The sequence below is a fragment of the Rattus norvegicus genome, chromosome 2 (assembly GCF_021556685.1).
Source record: "Rattus norvegicus strain SHRSP/BbbUtx chromosome 2, alternate assembly SHRSP_T2T, whole genome shotgun sequence".
Lineage (NCBI taxonomy): Eukaryota > Metazoa > Chordata > Mammalia > Rodentia > Muridae > Rattus > Rattus norvegicus.
In genome coordinates, this window is record NC_141535.1 from 77,542,389 (window position 1) to 77,566,837 (window position 24,449).

General features: G+C 41.2%; 1 long non-coding RNA gene across 2 annotated transcripts; it reads left to right on the forward strand.

Annotated features, from left to right (window-relative positions):
* The first annotated feature begins 17,437 nt into the window (after window positions 1-17,437).
* LOC147996132 (uncharacterized) lies at window positions 17,438-23,282 on the forward strand. Of its 2 annotated transcripts, none has more exons than XR_015671195.1 (3): window positions 17,438-17,572; window positions 17,921-18,087; window positions 23,266-23,282. It is a non-coding gene; the product is annotated as an uncharacterized LOC147996132 (long non-coding RNA). The 2 variants fall into 2 exon arrangements; XR_015671196.1 differs by having other exon boundaries at window positions 17,947-18,087.
* Window positions 23,283-24,449: the final 1,167 nt, after the last annotated feature.

Sequence of the window (24,449 nt, forward strand, 5' to 3'; positions counted from 1 at the left end):
ACGGGATGGCACACAATGTCCTGTAACCTTGGCTCCAAAAGATTTGCCCTCCTCTTCGGGCCTCTTGTGTACTGTACTCACATGCTCATACCCTTACACAGACAGACACACATACATAATTTTTTAAATATATCTGAAGGGATGGCTTAGCAGGAAAGAGCACTGCCTGCTCTTCCAGAAAACGAGAGTTTGATTTCTACCACTCACATGGTACTTCATGTCTCTCCATAAGTCTAGTTCTGGGAGGCCTGGCTTCCTCTTCTGACCTCCATGAGTATCAAACATGTGTGTGTTGTACAGACATAAGTGCAGGCATAACACATAAAATCCATTATTTAAAAAACAATTATTGGGCTGGAGAGATGGCTCAGCCGTTAAAGGCTAGGCTCACAACCAAAAATATAAAAAACAATTATTTAAAAAAAATATTTAAACAATTATTTTTAAAAAATCTAAATTTTAAGCAGTTGTTTAAAGACACCTAACTTGTTACAGTTGGAAACAAAACACAAAATAATAATAAATAATAGGGTCTGAAAAGAGAGAGAAATTGACCGTTGGCTAATTGATTAGTTAAATTAGAAGTCATAGGTAGACATAGAAGACATAGATAACAGTCGTGGCTGTGCACCCTATGATATGCACACGTTCTAAAGGTTGGCTGGCTCTTATGCTGGCTCTCCTAAAAGTTCTGCCTGTAGGGAAGCTTGCCAGTCTCAAGCAAGCAATGATGATTTGTCACCTTAATTTACCCTTTTGGGGTCACATTAACATACCCAAATCAAATGTAGACAGCTCATCCTAACACAGGGTTTCCACTTATACCTGTATAAACTGTCATTTGCCTATGGGCCATGTCTGTCTCCTCCCTGTCCATAGGTAGTCCTTGTTCCCATGTAGGACAAATATCCCTTCCCCCTCTCCCTTGTTCCTTTCTCCTTCTCCCTCATCCTCTATCTCCTATCTTTCCTTCCCCTTTGCCCCTTGTCTGTGCTGAGAACTCAGTCTTAGGGTGTCTTGTGCAAAATAAGCAAAATAAGCCCTCCCTCCTTTGTTTACTTAGAGATTTCAACAAAGAAAGAAGAACAGCAATGTATACATGTGAACATTCATGCATTTGGGCCGGGAAAAAAGCTTGTCTTTGAGGGAATTCTCAAGGGTGATTTTATGGAACATCTCACTGAGAATCCAACCCAATCAAAGCACCTCCCTGACCTTGCTAGCGCCTTACACAAAACTGAAAAGATACTAGAGGACAGCACTCTCTCAGATGATCAGTGTCTTTATTTGAAGCTAATAGAATGCATCAGAAAGAACTCGTTCCTTATTATTTGAAGGTCACAGCAACAGAGCAGGAGACACCCGTGTATTAAAAGCTCATTCGATCAACCAACTTGCACAATTCTTAATTCAGCAAAAAATCTATTAGGTTAAACAATAGGGGTCAAATAATAATCAAACTAATATGTAAACAAGATAGAAAAATCTGTGGATGTGAATATGATTAACTGAGTTTTCTTTGGAAGAAGATGCTGGCTAGAGACAAGAGGTTGAGCAGGTGGTGTCACCGTGCTGCTGCTGCTGCTGCTGCTGCTGCTGCTGCTGCTGCTGCTGCTGCTGCTGCTGCTGCTGCTTATTAGCATAGGTTTCTGTTTTCATTACTGATGGGTTTTTTGTCTATTTGTTTGTGTAAGTTTGTTGTTTACAAAACACATCTGCCACCATGGATTCAGTAAAGCAGAGAAGAGTAATTGGCGAAGCATGAGAGAAGCTGGAAAATCAATGAACACAGGTTGGAGGAAGCCACTCCCAAGTCTTGAAATCATGGCCACCAAACACTACAGGCTTTCTAATGTACCAAATTCTCTTTTCTCACTCAAAAAAAATTGGAATTGTTTTCATGTATCTTATGATTCGTTAAAGAAGTCCTTAGAATGGGATACAGAATCACGAAGACCTCCTGGCAAGATCCCAGTGGTCAATAAATCATGGTTGTTATAATTTGTTCAGCTAACAATCTGATGCTGGCAGGCACCATTTTGACTTACCAGACATGCTTCAAAATTACTGAAAAAAAAAAAAAACAGGTTCAACTAAATTCAAATTTTCTATGTCACAAATGCCATTCTATGCCTATGAACTTAAAAGGAACAGAGGACTCTTTGATGTTTTTGTCTTTTTGAAGACACCTTCATATAAAATGAACTCCATTTTGGAGTTGCAAAATTAATATCCAATGTCCCTCAAAACTTAATACACCTAACAATGACCTGAAATTAAACCTACAAGCTTCTCACCTATTTCGCCACATCTTTAATTCTGAACTGACACAAAGCAACTTTCTCCAAATTTGGTAACTACAAATAGCTTATGTTTATTGTCAAACAGCTTGTGTGGGGCAGGGATGCCCCAGGGCTCATTGTATCTTTTGATCTAAGGGTTTCTCATGGGCTGCAATGAAGGTGAGCACTGGGCTGCAGGGGGCTCACCATTAATCTGAGGAAGAACCTTATTCTAAGCTCATCTATCAACACAGAATCCATTTCCTCACAGAACAGAACTTAAGAGCTTTGTTCCTTGCCAATCTTGGTTGGAAATCACTTTCATTTCCTTGCCACAGTGGCCTCTTCACCATAGCAGCTACCCTTTCAAAACATTCAAGTCAGACAATTCAGGATCTGTCTGAAACAAAGAGGAAAATGTCTTTTATAACCCACAGAGCATCCCTTCACCTTTATCATGGTTTCTTTATGGACTTTGTTGTTTGTTTTTTGCTATATTTGCTTTTGGGTATTTGGGTTTTACTCATTTTTAAGGCAGTTTGCTGGTGAGAAGGAAGTCTCTGGATCCAGCCCACAAGTAAAGTGGGTAAATAGCACACAAGCACCAGGCAGGACGGGAAACTCTTGTAAGCTATCTAAAATGCACATTTTCCAATCAAGAGATCTTGGTCATGATTAGTCTGTGACAAGAGGAAGTAAATCACACTGCTAAACCGACTAAGAACAGGCACGGTCATCGCATCAGTTACTTTTCTGTTGCCCGGATGAAGCAACATGACCAGGAGAGCTTACAGAAGAAATGGTTGATTTGGGCTTACAGAGCCAGAGTGCTGAGTCCTTCGCCATCACAACAAAGATGGCAGCAGGCAGGCATGCCGTCTAGTGCAGCAAGCTGAGACTTCTCATCTTCAACTGCAAGCAGGAAGCCAGGAGAAACCTGGAAATGATGGAGCCCTTTGAACTCTCACATCTTCCAGCAAGGCCACACTTCCTAAACTGCCCAAACACTGCTGCTAACCGAACACTGACTATTCGAATGTCTGAAACTCTGAGGGACCAAACTTTCAAGCTACCACACCCACCCACCTTCCTGCTAGCTTATTGCTGCATTTACTTGGCAGCACTCATTAGAACTAGGTCAGTTTCTTTACGATTGTACTGTGCATGTAAGATTGTATTGCGTGTGTGACTTCTGGTCTACCTTTAGTTAGGTTTTTCAACCAAATCTTACTAATCACAAGAGTGCCAAAATAACTTTTACCTTGTTTTAAACACCTGATTCATCTGTAATTTTATATGCATGTATATATACATATATATTATCTAAATGTGTGTGTGTGTGTGTGTGTGTGTGTGTGTGTGTGTGTGTGTGTGTGCATGAGTACATGGGTGAGTGTACAAGTTGGAGACCAGGAGCAACCTTTTAAATCAGCTGTGAGTCACTTGATTTGGGTGCTATGAATTGAACACAGCAGCTCGTCTGGAAGATCGCAAGTGCTTTTAACCACTGGGCTATTTTTCCAGAGCCTCCAAATGGCCTTTAGAAGCATACATGAACAAGAGAGATTACTGCCAAAAAGCTGTTAGAAACTATTCCCAAATCACACAAAAGCAAATTAAAATTTGACTCTATGTTTGGGGTCAAATAATTTAAATTTTGTAGACTTTGATTCCCTTTTGGGACAAGAAGGGTTACATGAGTTAATCTGTCAGTCTCCTTCCAGAACCAAAATGCCTTCCAGATTTTATAACTATTTGTCGTTTCTTAAAACCTGCTGTGTGCTCTAGAGCCTCTCCACAAATCCAGAGGCCATCCACTCAAGATGGCCCCAGAGTGATAATGAAGAGTGATTGATACAAGGTGAGGGCAAAGCTAAGCTCATTCTCCTCCTCATATTTCCACCCAGGAAGCTAGTAAAACTTCTCAAAGCCTTCTAAAAGGTAAGTGAACCTCTGCCAACAACAGTAGTACATCAAAACCTGAGGCAGCCAAGTAAGGAGGAGGGGGCAGACATTCTGGAGTATATACTGGCACTGAGCCAGTGGGCATCTTCTTCTAGTCAACCACTCTTTCTCACACTCTGGAATTCCATGTTATCACCTGGTTGTTGCTGTTCCACAGAGCAAGCACAGTCCATCAGATCCCAGGTTTTCTGTACATGTCTGTGTGTCTGTCCGCCCTTCACTCTTCCATGGTCAGGTTTCCAGGACCAAGCAATGCAGGGGGTGACAGACCCTGAAATACACCTACCAGCCCTTACAACATTTGATTTATAAACCATTCCACTTGCAACAAACAAAGGAAAAGATGATAAAGAAGGCCTCTAGCAAATTGTGTGCAGGTCTTCAGTAGATCCAGATCCCTACGGCCATACGAGATGAGCTCTTCTTTAAGCTTTCTCTACACAGAAATAATGCCAACAACATAGAAACACATATTTTTTTCTCTCTCCAATTTAATGATACCTATAATATCACTTGTCTCTTAGGCACATAAGCAGCAGCATCTAATGTAGGTTGTAATAAAATTTCCATATTGTATCTTTTTTTCTCATCTGTAAAATTATATAGAAATGTGCCTTGTCCTTTTGTTGGGGCCATTTACAAGGCTGGGGGCAATTACTAAGAGTGTACTAGAGTCACCCACACAATTGCCTAATGGCCACCTGGCTCAGAGCCAAGCTTTAAGCTAACCCGCAGGGAATTCAAATGTACAAGTCAGCTGCATTAGGAGCCGTGATTCAGTTTGAGGAAGGTATCGCCTTTCATGATTTATTACATCCAGTGCTTTCAGTACATTTAAGAGATGATCTAGTTTAGTCGGGTTTTCAAGGGAGCAAAACTGCATCAAATGAGAACCATCTGAAGTGGGAGGTGGCAGAATGGGGAAGCTTAACCGGAAGTTGAGTTACATGGAAAATGCAATTCCTCTTAGAAATGGGTCTTCAGGAACCCCAGGGTCTGCAAAAGTAGCTCATACTTTCAATCTCCACTATCTGGCCTGTGGTTATTAACTGACTGCAAAAGTGTTAATTCCCTATATGCGGAGTAATCCCTTAGTCCCGCGATTAGACATGTGATTTAAGATGTTTTCCTTGCTAGGTCTTGTGACCCGTGAGCAGGCTGCACTTAACTCTCAAGAATTTCAAAGCTCTCCTCTGTGTAGCCCCAGAGAACCTGTACGAAGACTTAAGACGCAATAAATCCCCACTGTGTTCCCAGATGCATATTCTTGATGTCTTCTACCTCAGCAGGAGACCCGCCAGGGAGTCAGGAAATCTCTTCCACACACTTACATTCTTTAATCCTCACTTCTGATTTCGAAGAAGCATGTGAGCTGCAGTAACATTTAGAGGGGAAAAAAAATAAAAGGCAGCTTAAGGGGGAAAATTATGATTTGTGTAAAAATAAATCTCTCTGCTTAGACTCGAAACAAAGACCCCAGAAACTTCAGGTCCATTTCCCACCAGTGTCTCCACTTTGTCTTTACTGCATTCCCCCAGGTCTTTGTGAGCAACTGTATCAAGGGTTTCCAAAAAGAACGTAAGCACTGGCTTTTCCTGGACTCCAGCTAGGAATCATGAGCACGGCCAAAGCAAGAGAGGTTCTCCTGCCTTTTCCAAGATACACAGACGTACACAGTCCAAGTCCCAGCACATCCCTTCAAACATGTGTGTCGGGAAATGGACTATATCAGCCAAGAAGAGACAAAGAAGAGGCAGTTCTGCCTTTACGTTGATTCCGTTTCCACTGTCATAGCAAACACACATATCTACTACATGTCTATATGTACAAAACTGTAAGAAATTGTCCACAGATCTGGGGCGCGGGGGGGGCGGGGAGGGATCTGGCAAAATGGCCCTTCCCTGTACTTAACACATTCCCACTTACTAGATGCAGTAAGTCAAAGCACCCCACATAAGTTTGCTCATTTACTTATCCATTCTTCTCTTGACAAATGTTTTCTGAGCCTCCTCCCTGTGCAATGTGTGATGTTCTACGCATCAGACATAAAGCAGTGATCAAACCAGACAGTGTCTTCATCTTCGCCACAATTCCATGTAGGCAGAGAAATCAATGAGTAAATAAAAAACGCTAATGTTAAAGCACAGTTAAAAAAAGGAGGGGGCTCCAAAATCAGAGGAGAGAAAAAGGGGATCTGTGAAGCAAATAGTCTTCCTCAGCTTGAGAGTCCCAAAGACAAGGTGTGGAGAAAGATTCAGATGAGGCAGATGGACCTGAAACTGGTGTGCGCTCAAGAAATTCCTGACATCCTATCCACCTCTCCTCCTTAGCCCCAAAGAGAACCCAGAGCACATCGAAGCTCTTCTTAAAAGTTTCAGAGTGAATAGTCATCCACACTAGATCCACAGGAGCCTTAGCCTGTGAGGGAGAAGCAGAAGGGTAACACAGTCAGCAGCTGGACCTTGGAAGCCTGCTGGAGCACAGCTGTGTCTGTGTAGACCGAGCTTGCAGGTGATTTGGATGGACAGCCAGCAGACCCAGAAGAAACTCAATCTGAAGAAACCGATGACCCTCAAGCAGTCAAACCGAAGCATCCTCAGCAGGTGTTGTGATTTGATGATAATGACCGTGGGAACACGCAGTCACCCTCCCATCTGCACTAGGTAGAAACAACAGGTCAAACTTTGTGAGAAAATGCTGGTCTTCCATTAGAAGCATAAAGGTGGATTGCTAAACTAACTTTGCTAAAGGTTCTGCCTGGTAGATGGAAGGCTCGTTATGGGAACTAAATTCCATTATAGAAAAATAAAGTAAATTACATTTCCTGCAGTCAGGAACCTGTGGCTTTTGATACACACCTTCCTGTACTCTTGGGACTCAAATAGGAGAGAGAGTGGGAGGGAGAGAACTGGATTTATTCCGGAGCTAAGAACAAAGCAAAGAGATCTGCAGTAATTCTGTCCCAGGTTACAAGTTCACACACCTGTGATAAGGAAATCCTTTTAAGGCTAGCACACCCCACTCCAGGCTCCCTTCGTTTAGAAAGGTAGAGTTAGAACACAGCTTCCAGATGATGGGAAGCCCAGTCCTAATTTAGGTCAAAGCCTATTACTTACCTGAAGTGCCAGTGGTTCCGTTTATCAGCTTTCTCCCATATTAAATACAATAAGGTTCCCACTAGCACAATAAACATGGAGAGAGGAGAGAGACAAATAGCACAGCAGACCAAACACATCGTACCTAAATGTATATTAGACACATAAAAGCTCAATCAAAAATGACAAACAGTAGAATGAAAAAATATTTTTTCTTTTTTGAGATTGCAGCATGCAATCACTCCTCGCTTCCCTTTCCCACTCCATACACCTCTGTACCCCATCCCTGCCCAGCATATACCCACCCCTGCGCTCTCGCTCTCTCTCTCTCTCTCTCTCTCTCTCTCTCTCTCTCTCTCTCTCACACACACACACACACACACACATTCATGGCTTCTTTTTCATTCATTGTTTATACACATATGTATATATATTCCTAAATATGTAAATAATAAATACCTGCTCAGTATAAAAACAAGCTCTGATAAATATCTTAGCCAAAACCTAGGGGAATGTTTTCATTTATTTGCCTCCGAGTAAGTGAATGAACTGTACTGTTGCCTATTTTATTCCCCTAATGATCTTTTGCAAAAATCTTCAGCATAAAAATAGCCCAGGAGGAAAAGGTAGAAAATGGGGTGAAAAAGGATGTGGGTGTTGTAAGTTCATGTTTCAGAAGTTAAACTGTTACGAGTCGGCTATTACACAGTTTAAATATCAAAATAATTTGATGCAGTCAACTCATTCGTTAAATGCGCACCTAAGTTCTTTTGGAAAAGCCAGAAATTGTAGAGAAGGGTGGTGTTGCCTTGGAACCTGCCAGAGTGTTCATCGGCCTTTTTCAGAAGGAGTTGGAGGGGTGCGTGAGGAGTGGATCTCAGCAAGACATTGTATATATCTAAATATTATAATAGTAAAAAATAGAAGTTGGTTTTTAAAAATAGTCACAGCAAAGGTACTCTGAACTATTCCACAGTTTTCAGTAGCCTATGATTTGTAAGTTTCTCCTTCTTTCAAAAGGAAGCCGTTTGTTTTAGCATGGTGCATGCTGGCTCTTCAACATCTACTTTCCCCAATTTCAAAATTTAAAAAAGCAAATGTTACTTCTTCCTTGAGCCAAACGATCGAGGTAATTGGCCTTGTGAATAGTACTGTGTCATGCACTCACAGGTCTGCCCCAGCACTCTGACTTTACTCCCCACAGACACAAGAAAATTGCTGGCCTCTTCCTGTCAGTGGACGTGTCTCCTGAGTGATCCATCTGTCCTTCCTCCTCCTCCAGGACATTGGCCCATCCTCTCTCCGTGACTCTTCTACATCACTCATGAACTATTTTTCATTTTCTCTTTCAGCCTTTCATGATAGGAGTTTTAAAAACTCCAATAAGCTTACAATCAAGCCAGGAAGCACCATGGGAAACAGCGAAAGAGAAAGTTCACACATTGCAAAGGCTTCACCATGGCTCCAAAAAATCATTAACAAGGGTTTAACCCTTCAAACTTCGATGACAGAACACAGTTTTAAAGTGATTTCTGAGTGTTTTATTACTGTCACCATGTGTTTGAATGTTGATATTTTGAAACGAAATGATGTGAATATCAAAGCAACTGGATGTTTACCATCAGACATTCAAACTCATTATAAACACTTGTTTATAAGTGATAAATTTTGTATTTTACCTTTCTTCTGGATATCATCTTTGTATCTCATTAACCAGAAAGAAATATTATTCCATGCTTAACTGTTTTCTGTTGAATATCCCATCGTAACATGTCAATTATAGCAGATAGTTTTAAGTTTACATAGTTTTAGCTCACTTGTATGTTGACCTCACTGCATGTGTTTTGAATACATTGTACTCAAATGAGTATTAGAATAGTACAGGCGTCTTAACAATTAGAAATATTAACATTTTAAATTTTATTAAAATGACAAACCTGTATTTTATAACATTTCGTATAAAACAAACTTGCTGTCTGATAATTTTATGCATTAGCTGTACTGAATCCTGATTACCTTCTAACGCACCCACCCCTTCTTATGTTCCTCTTACCAGTGCCCACTCTTCCCTACAAATGCCTTTTCCACATTCACATTATCGTTCAGTTTGGTAACCTTTTGGATTTAACCCTGACTGTCCCTGTGGCCATGGGTTTGAAACTACCCACCAAAGCTTGTAGACTCACAAGTGTATACACAACTGGAAACAGTGACTCCCCCACATCCAGAATCTGTCACTAGCCAATAGCTCAGCTGAAGGAATAGGGCCCTATGAGGCCTGACTACTGGCAAAGTCAGTCTTGTAAAAGCCAGGGAAAGGTAACCATAGCAAATAAATAAAACATTTTTATAATTAATATGCAAGAAAATGTAAAAACTTTTTAAAAGTCTCATCTATTAATGACCTAGAAAGGGAAATTGTCAATGTCTGGATGAGGTCTATATACTTTGAGCTGTTCAGTTTTTAGTCTTCTTAAGACTTCTTTATCAAAATAAGGATATATCATGAGAATTGACATGTTGAGGGAGCATGCCCTTGCTTATAGAGCTACACAAATAGGACTTTGCAAAAGGAAGTGGAAAAGAAAGTGCTCAAGCACCACTATAGATCATTAACCATGAAAGAGCTCGTGTGTAAATTGGATACTTAGAGACTTAATTCATCAAAATTCTCCTTCTACCCACACCTTGGGAAGTCCTTCCCTCTTGTATATGCATGCCTCAACATGAGTTCTACCAACTGATCCAAGCCCTTTGCTATTTGCTTGTGTTCCCTTCTCTCGGCCCTGTATAAAGTAAAACTCAAATCATTTCTTCCCCTTAATGGAAGTGGAGTAAATTACAGTGGTCAGGCTACAAAACACTTGGCATGACATTTTTCCTATTTCCACTCCACAGCTTGAGAGCTTGAGAAGAGTGACATTTAAAAGGTCAACCCATCAGTCCATTCATGGCCTTGCCCCTCTCCAGTGTTGTGAGAGTCACAACTACATACAAGCAGAAAGGTTCTGATACTAAAGGTCACTCGCCAGATGCAGAGGGCTGTGCTGTGGGGAAGAAAAAGCATGCCAGGGAAGGCGTCATTTGAAGTCCTCATCGTGGTGTTTGTAAGTTCAGAGGTCAACTAGAGATATTACTTCCTGCTTATAATATAGCAAGCAATAGAAGAGTAGGTGACAGCAATAACTGAAAAGGTGACAAGAAGCAAACATTTCACACAGTCCCATTCCTCTACTTGCATTTTGAACATGGGACAAAAACATATGGCTTGTCATTGCCTTCACTTAGAATTGATGGTGTCAAGTCACAGTCTGTAGCTGGTTGCCGCCGGTCACTAAAACTTGCAGGTCAACCAGGCAGTGTCAAGTTTTACATGAAGACACTAGACGCCATTAGAAATTTAAACTTTGAAGCATTTTTTTTTCAAATATGAGTTCAATAACCGTTTGCAAGGCTTCTTAAAATGCAAATTACTAGGTCCAATGCAAGACCAACTAAAGCATACTTGGGTGAGAGAAGAAACAAGAATTAATACCTTTAACAAGAAATCTTAGCCTCAAGGACCAATGCCTGAAGAAACCGAACCTAGAAAAGAAAAAAAAGCAAACCTGTAAGAGTTGTAGATCAGATTCCCAGATGTTACTGTTGAGTTGTATTTATTTTGGCGTCATACAAGTATCCATTATACTAATGTCAAAACATCAAAAATTGGAGAAAAAAAGAAAAAAAAAGTAAGTCTTAACTCTTTCTTCACAAGCAAACAATTCACTGACTCATCCCAGCAAGCCTTGCACACGCCCAGATTGGAGGCTCTTAGTTTATTCACAAAGCAGTTCTGTGGGACTAAGTCTTTTACCTGAGGAAGTATCCAATATATGTAGGAAGTTAATATCAGCAATGAGCAGAGAGAGGGAGCAGGGGACAAAGAAGACAAAAGCCTTCACCCATGAGGTAAAAAAACCAGGCTGGCACAATTGCTGAATTAGCTTACCAGGCACGCAGAGAGCACAGCAGCTCTCTACTGATTCTCTGACTGAGTGCTGAGGGGGCACATGCTGGGATGAAACTACTCCAAGGACCTGCTCCAGGAGAGGGGCTGTTCATTAGCGCATCAGAAGTATAAACAACTTGTACACAGCCAAACTAGAGGGCCAGCAGCAAACGAGGCTGCTGGCAAGGGTCCTTGCCCAGTGCCGGGCTTTCAGTGCTGTTCCCATGAAAACCATTCCTCCTGCCAGGCAGTCAGCCTCCTGTCTCCTTGGGCACTAATTGCTCTGCCTGGTTAGACAATGTAGAAAATGCACTACTCTCAATATGACATAAGGGGGGACAGCAAAGAGAGGGGCATTTGGCTTTTCAAAAGCACAAATTCTGATAAAAAAAGAAAACATGGGAAAATATTCCAAGAGAAGAAAAGCTTCGAAATGGCAAAGAATACCTCATCTGAAACCAGAAGACCATGTCGTACCTCCAGCCTTGATGTTCTCCAAGGTCACTCACTGCAGCCTAAGTAAAAAGGCATAGACTGGGGGATGTCTTAACTCTGGTCTTTGACATGGTAAAGACCTTTTATTATCTCCCTAAGTAGGCAGACCATCCACTGAATCTGCACCTTCCACACCCACTGGATCCCTTGCCGGTCATAATCAAAGGCACCAAGTAGGCTCTGTGGCATCAGCTATAATCCCAGCTATTCTAGAGTTCAAGATGCAGCATCCTTTGAATACAGATGTTAAAGACCAATCTGGGAACATAGAAAGCTGAGCTGCACTCAAAAACTAAGACAATAATCAAAAAATAAATAAATAAATAAAAAGAAATCTGTGTATATTGATATTCAAAAGTACAACTCTCATATAAACATAGACAACAAATATTAATATTAATAAATTAAATATAAATATGAACATGCACAGCTGGCAGTTAATGACAGGCTTAGCTCTGAATAATTTTTATCTGTCATAATTATCCACGGCACAAAAATATCTCAAATTTCCAAAATCACAATTTGTTCTTAAAACTCCTTGAAGTGATTATAGCCTTCTACCCAGAATTCTATAAGAGAAAGTCACTCCAAAATTACAGTGACAGCAAGGAATACAGACAAGGAGTTGACCTCAGTCATGCTTAATGTCCCAAAATTATGAGCAAACTAACTGTTTATAAGTAGGGAAACAATAAAGAAAACTTATTAACCTTATTAAGTATGCCTGTGATGTTATCCAGTTACCTAACCTATATTAATGAATCTGCCCTTTTCTCTATGAATCAATTAACATAAACATGCTTCTTCAGGTCAAGCCAATAGCTAATCACCATATTTTAATGAGGAAGTAATGTGTGCTGCTTTTCTCTAGAAGCTTCTAAAATGTAATAATTTATCTGCTATGTGTGTTAGTTACTATTACAACCTAAAAGGAAAAAATGTACGCTAATAACATTTGACAATGTACATAAATGAAATCACTCTCCTATAATTTGAAGTGTTGAATGGCAGTATCTTAATCAGGGTTTCTATTCCTGCACAAACATTATGACCTCCAGGAAGGAAGTTGGGGAGGAAAGGATTTATTCAGCTTACACTTCCACATTGCTGTTCATCACCAAAGGAAGTCAGGACAGGAACTCAAGCAGGTCAGGAAGCAGGAGCTGATGCAGAGGCCATGGAGGGATGTTACTTACTGACTTGCTCCTGTCTTGATGATAATGGACTGAACCTCTGAACCATGTAAATGTTGTCTTTTATAAGACTTGCCTTGGCCATGGTGTCTGTTCACAGCAGTTAAACCTTACCTAGGATAGTTATTAAAATAGACACTATTCGGGATTGGGGATTTAGCTCAGTTGTAGAGCGCTTGCCTAGCAAGCGCAAGGCCCTGGATTCGGTCCCCAGCTCCGAAAAAAAGAAAAGAAAAAAAAATAGACACTATTCAAAACAAAACAAAAACCCTCACTAGATAGGAAAACACCAACCAGAAAACAGCAAGAGTGACTGGAAAGAGATAGGAAAGGCAAAGGTCAGATGGGATGTGAAAACAGAAGAGGCTGCTGAAGGTGGAAAACCACAAGGGAGGAATTGGGGGGAAGAAGAAGAAAGACACAGCTAAAGCAAATTGAAAAATACACAGGAAAATTAATTGTACATAGTAAAACAGGGTTCACAGGGTGCTTTTAATAGCAAGCTGTCCATTATAAAGTCCCTGTGCATTCACATTCCCTGAAGCAACATTCCCTATTCCCAAAGAATCTGGCAGCTTCCTCTTGTCCCATCTTTTCTTTTCTGTTGCCACAAACAAGGTGCTAAGGCAGGGGAAGTTGGCTACTGGCTAGAAAACCCTCAAAACCTTGTGTAAATCAGTAGCCAAAGGATGAGCAGACTGCTCGGAGCTTTGAGGAAGAGACGCACATCTGAGTCAGAGGCTGAAAGGTTTCTCGTACATCTGCGACTCTGAACTCTGACTTTCTTAGGCATTTCCTCCACAGCTGTTGTCTTCCTTCAGTCAGGTAAAGAGCAAACAACAGGAACCAAACAAACCCCTGCAGCGACCAGGAACCATTTGGCTCCGGAGTAGAGCTATTTCACACTGTGGAGACAGTCCTATCAGTTTCTTGGGCTAGACACCCTCCTGGTTTACTAAATGCTTAGACAAATCTGCCTGGTGACTAGAACCTGGGGCCAAGACCCATGGCCGATGAGGCTGACCTCATTATTCTGTGAGTGAGGAAGCTAAAGAAAAGGGCTTGTTAGGACTGCATGGAAGTCAGATGAAGAAAACTTGAGAGAAAACATATATATATATACATATATATATATATGTATATATATATATCTTTGTTATATGTTTTATGTTTGTTGTATGTTATGTGTTACTGTGTTGTGTTATATGTTGCTATATGTTACATGCTATGTGCTATATAATTATAAGTTATATATAATACATACATATATATGTATATATATATATATATCCAAAATATCTCTGGAAAGTTACCTGTGCTCAACTCCCTCCAATGAAACAACTCTCTATTCAACTAAGGCAGATGAATTAGAAAGATGATTTGTTAATAGAGTTTAAGAGCCCAGGAAGATTTCAGGCATGTCTGGCAAGATAGGACTATAGTTGGGATTGGACAAAATTTTGACAGTGTGGATTCAGGGACCATTCAGCAATATAAAGACACATCCAAGCCTCCGGAGAGGACTGCTTTGCGGTTCACAGTCCAGTCTTCAAGAAGCAATGCTTTCTGGAGGTAGGAGCTGGGGTGCTCCTTCATTGATTTTTAAGGGCATTGCCCCAGATGCGTTTGACACAAAGACAACCATATTCTATTGGGATTGAAAAGTTTATACTGGAGAAGAATTCTTAGAGAATGAACCTAAATCAAAGGGCCCTGTAAACCAATCAGGTGAATTTGAAAGTTTTGAATACCACTGTCAAGATAAGTTGATTTTGTTTGCTTTGGTTTGGTTAGAGATTTGGTTTGCAATTTTCATGCAACTTCGAGCATGAATTTTAAGTTGAGTGATAGAAAATGGAAATAAATTTCTTCTTCTTTCAGGAAGCCCCAGTTTTCATTCTCATGACTCTCAAAACAGATTGGGTGAGATGCCCACCTGTCTTATCTGTGTTAACCACCAATTGTAGATTTTTTTTTGAAGTGATCACAGAAGAATATACTTAGTGACATTATTTCAAAACTCCCCTTGCCTGCCAAAAGGCCAAAAGGAGAATTCAAGGAAAGTATGCTAAGTTAGGATCAGGTAAGTTCTTTTCACAGTGGTAAAATGTTTCGATAACGTGATTTTTATTCTTGGAGGCTCCTCACTTGCATTCTCCAAGCTAAGCAATGCTTGAACAAGGGCCATTAGAAGACAGGAGATTCAGCAGCACCAGAGGAGCAACTAGCTCAGAAGCATCCTGTCAGCAGGGCAGCTGGAGGGGCAGCTTTCACAGAAACCCCAGCAGAGGACAGAGGGTCTGTCAGGAACCTGAAGAAGAAACCCTGAACCCTTCAGCGATATGGGCTGATATGCTTAACACCGCACGAATTGCTCCAAAGTTTTTCTCTTTCTTCCTACTCTGCCCTTCCCTTACTTTTCCTGCTTTATTTTATAAGTTATCTCTGGTCAGACCCCTCAACGTCCCTGGGATAAGTCATGAAAGCAGAAAGCAGAACTGTTAGTTTAGCTATCCTCATGGTCATTTGTAAACTACATATTTTAACATGCGCAAAGAGAATTCACTTTTGAGAAATACTTATTACCCATTGTGCCTTCTCTGCCAGAAAGGGACTCCTGTTTCTGGAAGGGAGGCATTCATTGCTGCACTCCAGGAACAAACTTCACATTCAGGATCTTCCTAAACCTCTGTTGGCTCCAGTAATGATAGGTCCATCAGTCAGCCCATGCCCTAAACACCATGCCATTCTCCACTTAGAAGCTGTATGAGAACAGGCCCATATCCTTGATCTACTGTTTGGTTTTAAGAAAAGCCCAGTTTCTAGCATTCCTTTGGAAGGTCTAAACTAAAACTTCATGTGGTGTCTATCATGTGCCTGGAGCTTCACCTCTTTGTCATGGCGGAGCTTTTCAACACCGCTGTTTGTAGATACCTACCCTTTGCAGAAGAATCTGTGGCCTTCTCAGTTGGTGATAATTTGGGCTATTATTGTTTGCCTATTTTTATAAGGAGACTCTCAACTCTAAGGGGTATTTGGCAGTGAATACTTTCAAAGTTGAATCCCACAGCTAAATAAATTAATCTTCTAAGCTGTCACTGTCTCATTCAATAAACTCTACATTTAATCCATCATGGGGGAAAAAGGTTCAAAACACATTAGTCATTTACAGTAAACGGGTTCTTTCATCTACAGAAACAGATTCACAGCAGTATAATTTCTGTAGTCTTCATGACCTCTGTAGTCTACACGACTTCTGTAGTCTATTAAACGAAGCAATTATTAATCAGCGAATGGTTTTTTAACTTTTTATCATTCAAGACTAAATAAGGCAATTTTCAATCAAGTATATAATGTGTGCTGAGCATGCATTATAAGTTGAAGGAGAGAAATTTGGCCAAATTTCTTCTTCCTTCAAGATCTCTAACTTTCATTGTTTGATCCTTAAAACCAATTGGGTGTGGCCCAACTGTCCCATAAATAATTATGTCTATAACTCACCCCCTAGATTGGTGTTTAATTGAATGACTGAGTACAGTACCCTAGCAATGCTGAGGAATAAAGTGTCTTAGTGTAGCCGTCCTCAAGAACCAGTGATACACAAGGGCTCCAGTATCATCAGAAGACTACCTCAGATCGGGGAGCATTAGTGACATAGTCCATCACTAGCAGATACCCAAGGAAATCACTTAACAGCAACTAGCCAACAACTTCCAAAGATGTAGTGCATGGTCAGCTGGCTTAACTGAAGTGAAAGAGAACATCCTGATGAAAGTCACAGCTGCTTTCAGAACAGAGTTGCTCACCTCAAGGCAGCAAGGAAGGAGAGAGGGTATGTGTGTGTAAGGATGCAACATGCTGCACATGTGTGAGTGTATGTGTATGTGCGCACTCCCACACACATGCACACAGACAAACATGCACACACAATAGGAAAAGCCAAAGCTCAGCCCACGGGTTAATTCATTGCTTTCAGCCATTAAAGCCAATCATCATTTGTTTTAAGTAAGCCCCACAGGTTAATGAAAATGTTACCTTAACTGAAACATCCTCAAATTAAACAGATTTTAATTTTATCCACAATAAAAGCTTTCCATTGTCAAAGCATAAGGTTATTTTTTAGCTCGAGGGCACTATATGAAGTATATTAGGATTCATCAACTCAGTGAACATTTTCCCCGGCCTTCCCAATGGTTTTACCTAACACAAGTTCTTTCTTTGAGAAAAGAAGGACAAGGACCTTTCCAGAGCGATTTCAGTTGCCTTTATTCTACCTGCTGACTTTCTTTTGTATCTCGAGTTCACGTCTTCTTAACATGAAGTGATTTGGGGAAGCAGGAGTTTCCCTTACAAATCTAGGTCAAAGCCAAACTCTTGTTCTGATCTCTGTGTTCTGTTGATCTCCACAGGCTCCTGAACAGCAGGTTGGGTGGGTCCGGACTCTGGCAGGGCTGGCAGCTCATAGCTCCTGACTGGGAAAACAGTAGCCAGTGGAGGTCCAGCCCACACTTCTGCCCTACCAGTTTCAGATGTGCCAACCTCCAGAATTATGTAAGTCAGTCTCAGTTGATCACTCCATAAGTGTGTTCCTCTTGTGTGCGTGTGGGTGTGTGTGTGTGCATGTGTGTGTGTGTGTGTGTGTGTGTGTGTGCGTGCGTGTGTGTGTGTGTGCACTGTTTCTCTGAGAAGTCTTGCTATAAGCCTCTTAAGCTTCGCATACGTATTTACCCAAAGGCTATAACCACTATTAATAAGAAGTCTTCCTTTCAACACTTCTTTTGCCATCGATTAAATAATTTATTTCATTGATCTCATCAGTTATATAAGCTGAGAGGACCGAGAATAGATTTTTATTGTTGTTTTGTTTCATTCCTTTCTTTTCCTTTTTGTCTGCCTCAGGGAGTCACATACCTGTTTTTTCACAGACTGCAGTTGGCAGAACCAGATACGCTCTGTTCTCCGGCCAAATTCTGCTTCCTTATTGCCCAAGGCTTGTTAAGCAATGGACACTGGCCAGGCTCAAGGGATGGCAGATATTCAACATAACCCCTGAATGCATATGTCAGGTATGGATAAAAATTGGCTGGGTTGTAATTAGCAGACCAAAAACATAGGGTAACTTGGGGCTGTCAAGTGTGTCTGCTGAGGAGTTCTCTATTACACATCTTCCTGGTGACCCTTTCAGGGATATTATTCAATTAATTGCTCTTATAATTAATAATCCAAGAATGACCACAGTTAGCACAGAAAGAGCAGAGCAGACATTTAATGATGTGAATATTAGTCCCTTGCAAGGCTGCCTTTTTTTTTTTTTTTTTTTTTTGGATAAAGTTTTTGCTCAAATGGCTAAGATTTCCCTTGTTGCTAAGGCAACCAGCCTTCAGGAATAACAGATCTATACATCATTCCAGGAGGTAGTGTCTGCAATTTGATAAAGAGAGAGAAAAAAAATAATGTAGCTACAGGCCCTTATCAGAGAAGAGAGCAAAATTAAAACGTAGAAGAGAAAAGCAGAGCGGTTGGTAGGGTGGGTGTTGGGTTTGAAGAGTGAAGCCAAATGTGCATCTTCACAGATAGAAGATAACTTTATTCAGAATAGAAAAGATGTGTGAGAGACCAGGGAAGTAATCTGAGAGCATTTGGGAGGGCAGGGTGGGTGAGGATTGATGAAGAAAGAGCAGGGGTTTGACCAAGGAAATGGAAAGGAAGGGAGGTAAATGCAGAAGAAGTAAGTGGAGTAAATGAGTGATAAGAATACCTAAAAACACTTCAAGGACTCATCCTATTTACTGTTTATTACCTACTATTTACTACACACATAGTACTGTGTATAAATGCACGTACGGTTTTAACGAGCTCTTTTCATCTGGGCTAATGCTACTCCCTCAAAAAATCAAAGCCACCCCTCCCCTTTGGTCTTAGAAAGAGTATCTCATTGACTAGAAATTCATCAAGTAAGCCAAGCTGTCAGGCCCACAAGCCCCAGAGAGTTGCCTTTCCCCTCCTCCCCCATAGGATTATGTGTGTGCCATCAAGCCCGGCTTTCTATATTGCCATATGGGTTCTGGGGGGGGGGTGGTCAAACTCTGGTCCTTCCTCACACTTGTATAGCAACATCTTTACAAACCCAGCCATCTGCTGTCCTTGAAAGGGCTTTTCTCAAGGGAGTCACGGTGTGACTTTCTTCCCTGCTGGATTAGCTCTTCGGTTTATAATGTGAATGAAAGAATATGAACGGAGTTGCATTGAACTGACAGTGTGAGCGACCGAAGGTCAGGACTCATACTGACTGTATGGTAAGAGGCGTTTGGATTCAGCTAAGAAAATAAAGAAAAACACTTCCAGTCTTTCCAGCGGAGAAGTATTTAACATAGGGAATTTGATTACATTATAGAAAGGGTTGAAGAGTCGGGAAGGGAGATGTTTTTACAGATTGGGAGCTATCTGCTAGAGTCTGGGCCCATCCAACCTGCTGTTCCGAGATCTGTGGCTCTCCCTGAGGCAGACTACATCACAGGCACAGGGAGCCTGAAGCCACTGATGAACCCAGAAAGGAATGGTTTGCGTTCTTCTCAGCATGTAATCTCTTGGGAGAGTCGCCTGTTGGTAAGATCTCTGCTAGAACTTTCTGGAACTATAAGACATAGTTTCCAGGCCAGGAACCAATAGGTATTCTGGAACGCAGGAGTGGTGGATTGCAACAGACTGCTTTAGGAAAACTTCTTGGGCACTTGCTACAGGCCCTCCCTGTGACGATTGCTCTCTCCTAACACACACTGTGCTGTATCACAACTCCTTCCACGTCTGCTATCATCTTTTTCTTTCTTCCGCATCAATATTATGTGCTTGCTTTGCATCTGGTTTCACTCTCTCCATGGATTTTTAAAAATTAGAAGGAGAACTTTACCTATTAATAAGTCATTTGTAGGTCAAAAGAAGCAAGAAACTGTTTAAGATGCTGAGGATACAAGGTTGGAAAGACAGCCATTTTGTACTCTTGATGAAGTTTACATGCCACAATGGGAGATACAGAACAAAGAGTAAATGCTGATAAATGTTCTGAAGGAAAAAAATAGGGTGAAATGTTGGAGAAAACGGTGGCTTGCATTGCAGGGACTAGGAAAGGTGCTCTGGTGGGAGGATCTGCAGGGTAGGGAAGAGAGCCATGTTCATGGTTAAGGAAACATAAAGTGCCGGTGCACTGAGGCAGAAGCAACATGCAGGGTTTGACAAATGCATGCAGCTGGAAGGAGGTAGTAAAAGGAGCTGCAAGAAATGAGATCAGAGGGAAGGACTGATTTCACATTTTAAAAATTACTTATTTACTTATTTTACTCTTTTAAAAAAGATATTATAGCATAATTACAATATTCTTCTACCTTTTCTCCCTCCAAAACCTTCTATATGCTCCTGTCTGCACTCCTTCAAATTCATAGCCCATTGTCTCACTAACTGTAATTGCATGCATGTGTGTATATGTGTACAAGTATACACTCCTAAATATAACCTGTTATGTATGTATAATGTTATCTGTATGTGTGTTTTTAGGGCTGTGTTTGGCATTGGACAACCAATTGGTGTGCCCTTCCCCAAGGAGGGTGACCTCCTACTTCCAGCTCCCCTCCATTGCTCATAGCTCTTTCTAAGCCTCACGGACTTTTTCCTGTCCAACTTAACATATCCATTGCTGCTGGCCTTGTGCAACTCATGTTTGGACAGTCATGCTGGTGAGATTTTATGGGTGTGGCTCCTGACCTTACTAGGAGACACAATCTCATAACAAACTAATCCTCTGGCTTCTGCAGTCTTTCAGCCCTATCTTCTGCAATGTCCCCTGAGCCTTAGTTGTGAGAGTGTTTTGTAGAGTATCCATTGGGGTAGGTCTCCACTACTCCGAATTCTGCTAGGTTGTGCTTATATATATATATATATATATATATATATATATATATATATATATATATAATAGTCACTGTCTGTTCAAGGAGATGTTTCCTTGAGGAAGGGTGAAAACTACAGTTATCTGTAGATGTGAGGACAAATATTTACAGATTGTCATTAGACATTACACTGGTTTAGATAAACTAGCAGTTGTAGATTCTCCAATAACCATGACTTTATTAGCAGTGAATTATTAACTAGGTCTCTAGTACCAGGTATAGCTTCCTTCTTATTGAAAAGAATTGAGTCCAATCAAAGCTGTTGGTTACACCAGCATATGTGTACTACTGTTCCACACTTAGGGTTACCATGCTGTGCTAGTCATTGATGTGGTTCATAGGCATCATAGCTGGGAAGGACCTCTCTTCTTAGGAAGCTCAAATCATTCCTTCTACTTGCATGAAAACTGGTCCTATGGGCAGGAGGTATTCAAGTCAGCTGCAGTCCAGGGGTCTCTGGATCTGTCTCTGAAGGGCATCATTTCTTCAGGATGAGGGACTTTCCATCCACTTCTGTAAGTAAACCAAAGTCAACTGCAATAGGCTGTATGCTTGAAAGTCTCTTGGCTCTGCTCAATAGCATAATGATGTTGAAATGAAGTCCTTAGCACCAAAGTCTTTGGGGGACTCTTCCAAACTACAGCAAGATGTCTAACATTTGTAGATATGACAAAAGTTACGAGCACAATCTCCAAAGTTGACTTTCATAACCAGGAAAGGTATATTTTCACTGAAAAAAAGAAAGATGTGGAGTAAGAAATTAAAAAGGGGATTCACTGGTTTACTTAAATTTTGTGGTCGTAGATTCTCCAATAGCCACGACTTCACGAGCAGTGAATTGCCAACTAGGTCTCTAGTTCCAGGTATGACTTCCCTCTTGTTGAACAGAATTGAGTCCAATTAACTCAAATTACAAAACTGGGATGCTGATTATACCATGGGAAATTCGAAACGCAGACAGAGAGTTGACAAAAAGTAGCTAGAAGGAGCCACTTTGTTGTGTGTGTGTGTGTGTGTGTGTGTGTGTGTGTGTGTGTGTGTGATATGTGGTGTGTGTATAGTTTGTGGGTATGTGTATGTGTGACATGGGAAGAGAGAGCATATGGAAGGGGATGGGAGATGTGTATATATGAGTGTTGTGTTTATATATGGTATGTGTGTTGTATGTGCAGATGTTCTTGTGTGTGTGTGTGTGTGTGTGTGTGTTATATATTGCACATGTGGTTTGTGTGTAGTATATGTAGGAGAGAGGAAAGAAAGAGTAGGTGCTGTGTGCCTATGTTGGGAGATTTGTGGTCTGTGTGTGTATATTGCATGCACACGAGTGTGCTCATGTAAAAGTGTATGATGCACCTGCACAGGCTTGCAAGGCCAGGCAGGACATGTGGTGATTACCTCTACCACTGCTCTGTGCCTTACTGCCTAGACACAGGGCTTCTAACTGAACCAGATGCTCAGGGGTAGGCCAGCCTAACTGACCAGCAAGCTCCCAGAATCTGCCTTCTTCCATCCCCCAATCCCGTGACTGCAGTCAGCTTTGCCCAGCTTGTCTAGCTGCTGCTTGGTGTCTGTTGGAAGCCAGGTCCCAGGCTTGCAGAGCTTAGCACCCTTATCACTGAGCCATTTCCCCAGCCCAAACACTGCTTGGTTTTGCATGGGAAAACTATTGCTTCCCCTTAGTGAAAATGAGTCAGCAAATGGGAGCAGGAGACCGGTCTGAAGCCAAATACCATGGCTCTCCAAACCTCAATCTTTGTCTGTTTCCTCCCTGCTAGTTCCTACTAGGAACAAAGTTCTATCTGATATCAGTGATCGTTCTCATGATTGAAAGTTGTATTCTTTCAATAAATAGCTTCTTTTCACATCTAACCAATTCGGTTATGTAGGCTTAGACAAGAAAATATGAAATCTTTTAAAGATTTCAGAAGAGCTTGAAGCTATACAAGACAAATATCTCTGACAATGCCGTCGTCAGTCTTTCAAAAGAAAAAAATAAACAAGTGGTGGAACTAAGAATCAGAATGTATAATATGGAAAATTTGAAATTTGAAACCAGAAAAAAATTCTACACTAATACCAGAATATAAAAGAGAGAGTGGAGATCTTTCCAATGTCTAAAGTGTGATTCAAACCGGAATTATTCTGTTACTCAGTGAGGAAAGGTGAAGCCAGTAAGTTCTTACCACTAATAAAGCTGGAATTTGGAAGGAGGGAAATACAGGGATGGGTAAATGAAAGCTTTTTATATTCCAGAAAAGACTGGAAGGTGCGTTTAGATGACATGTTTGTGCTTTATTTTCTTAGATAAGAAACGGTCGTGACACTCTTAATGAAGTCAGCCTGCCATACGGCCATGACTAAAGCCACCTCGTCAGGCCCTCTTCTCTGTGTTAAGTTAGACTGTTCAGGGTCAGTAGTTGCAAATAACCGAGCACTGTCTGTGTGGACAGAGAGGGAGACTCCATAAAGGACCATACTTACCTTGCAGATCTTTATATGGATCAAAGAATGGACTGAAAGGCAACATGGCTGAGGACTGCCAGCCACTTGACACTGTCTCAGAGCAAAGTCTCTGGCCAGCAGCCTGTGCCTAGGAGGCTAGCCATACTTTCTGTTGCTCTGAGTGGCCTGTCCCCCAGCTTAGCCAACTTGAAAACTGCATAACAGATCCCTGCTTCCTTCAGTTGATCTTTCCAAAGCCTAATGCTAGTATGCCTCCTGCAACCAGTCTGTATCAGATGCTGGCCGCACTTAGTGGCAGTGAATGTCACCACGCTGAGTCATGCGGCAGTCTGACGGAAATGAAAAGGTTTCTTTCATAATTCTGGCTTTTTTTTTTTTTTTTTTTTTGGAATTTTTCCAGCATGGACTTTGTATGAGCTTCTATTTTAATACTTTAAAACATTGGTTATCTTGATCACTGTTTTTTTTGTTTCCTTCTTTCTTTTTTGTGGATTTTTTTTTGTTGTGTACCTCTTTAAAATTGTCTCCTGGGGTTAATTGCCCTGACCCCACCAGAAGAGAGCTTCTGCATATAAAACTGAAGGGAATGCCTCCTAAGGTACTAAAATCCCCAGAAGCTGAGACTCTGTTATCTTCCGTGATGAAATAAATTTCACAGCAGGGACTAAGAAACTCAAGATAAGAAATCACCTTGAGTGGCCCAGGTGGCCCTCTCTGACTGCAGGGGAAGCATAGCAAGAGAGGACAGGTGATAACAGAAGCAGGAAACAGAAATTTTGGAGACTCTGCTACTAACAGTGGGAGAGGGGAAAAACAATGACATAAAGACCTTTGCAGGACACAAAAACCGAAGAAGATGGCAAGGAGAGAGATTTCGCAGTCTCTTCGAGGAATGCAACCCAGTTATACTTTGACCAGGTTGGACAGCTGACCCTCAGGATCTATAGCAATAAGCCTACGGGATTAGGTTGGTGGTGGTGGCCATTTGAAATAGAACAGAAAACTATTGTCATGGAATTCTCTAG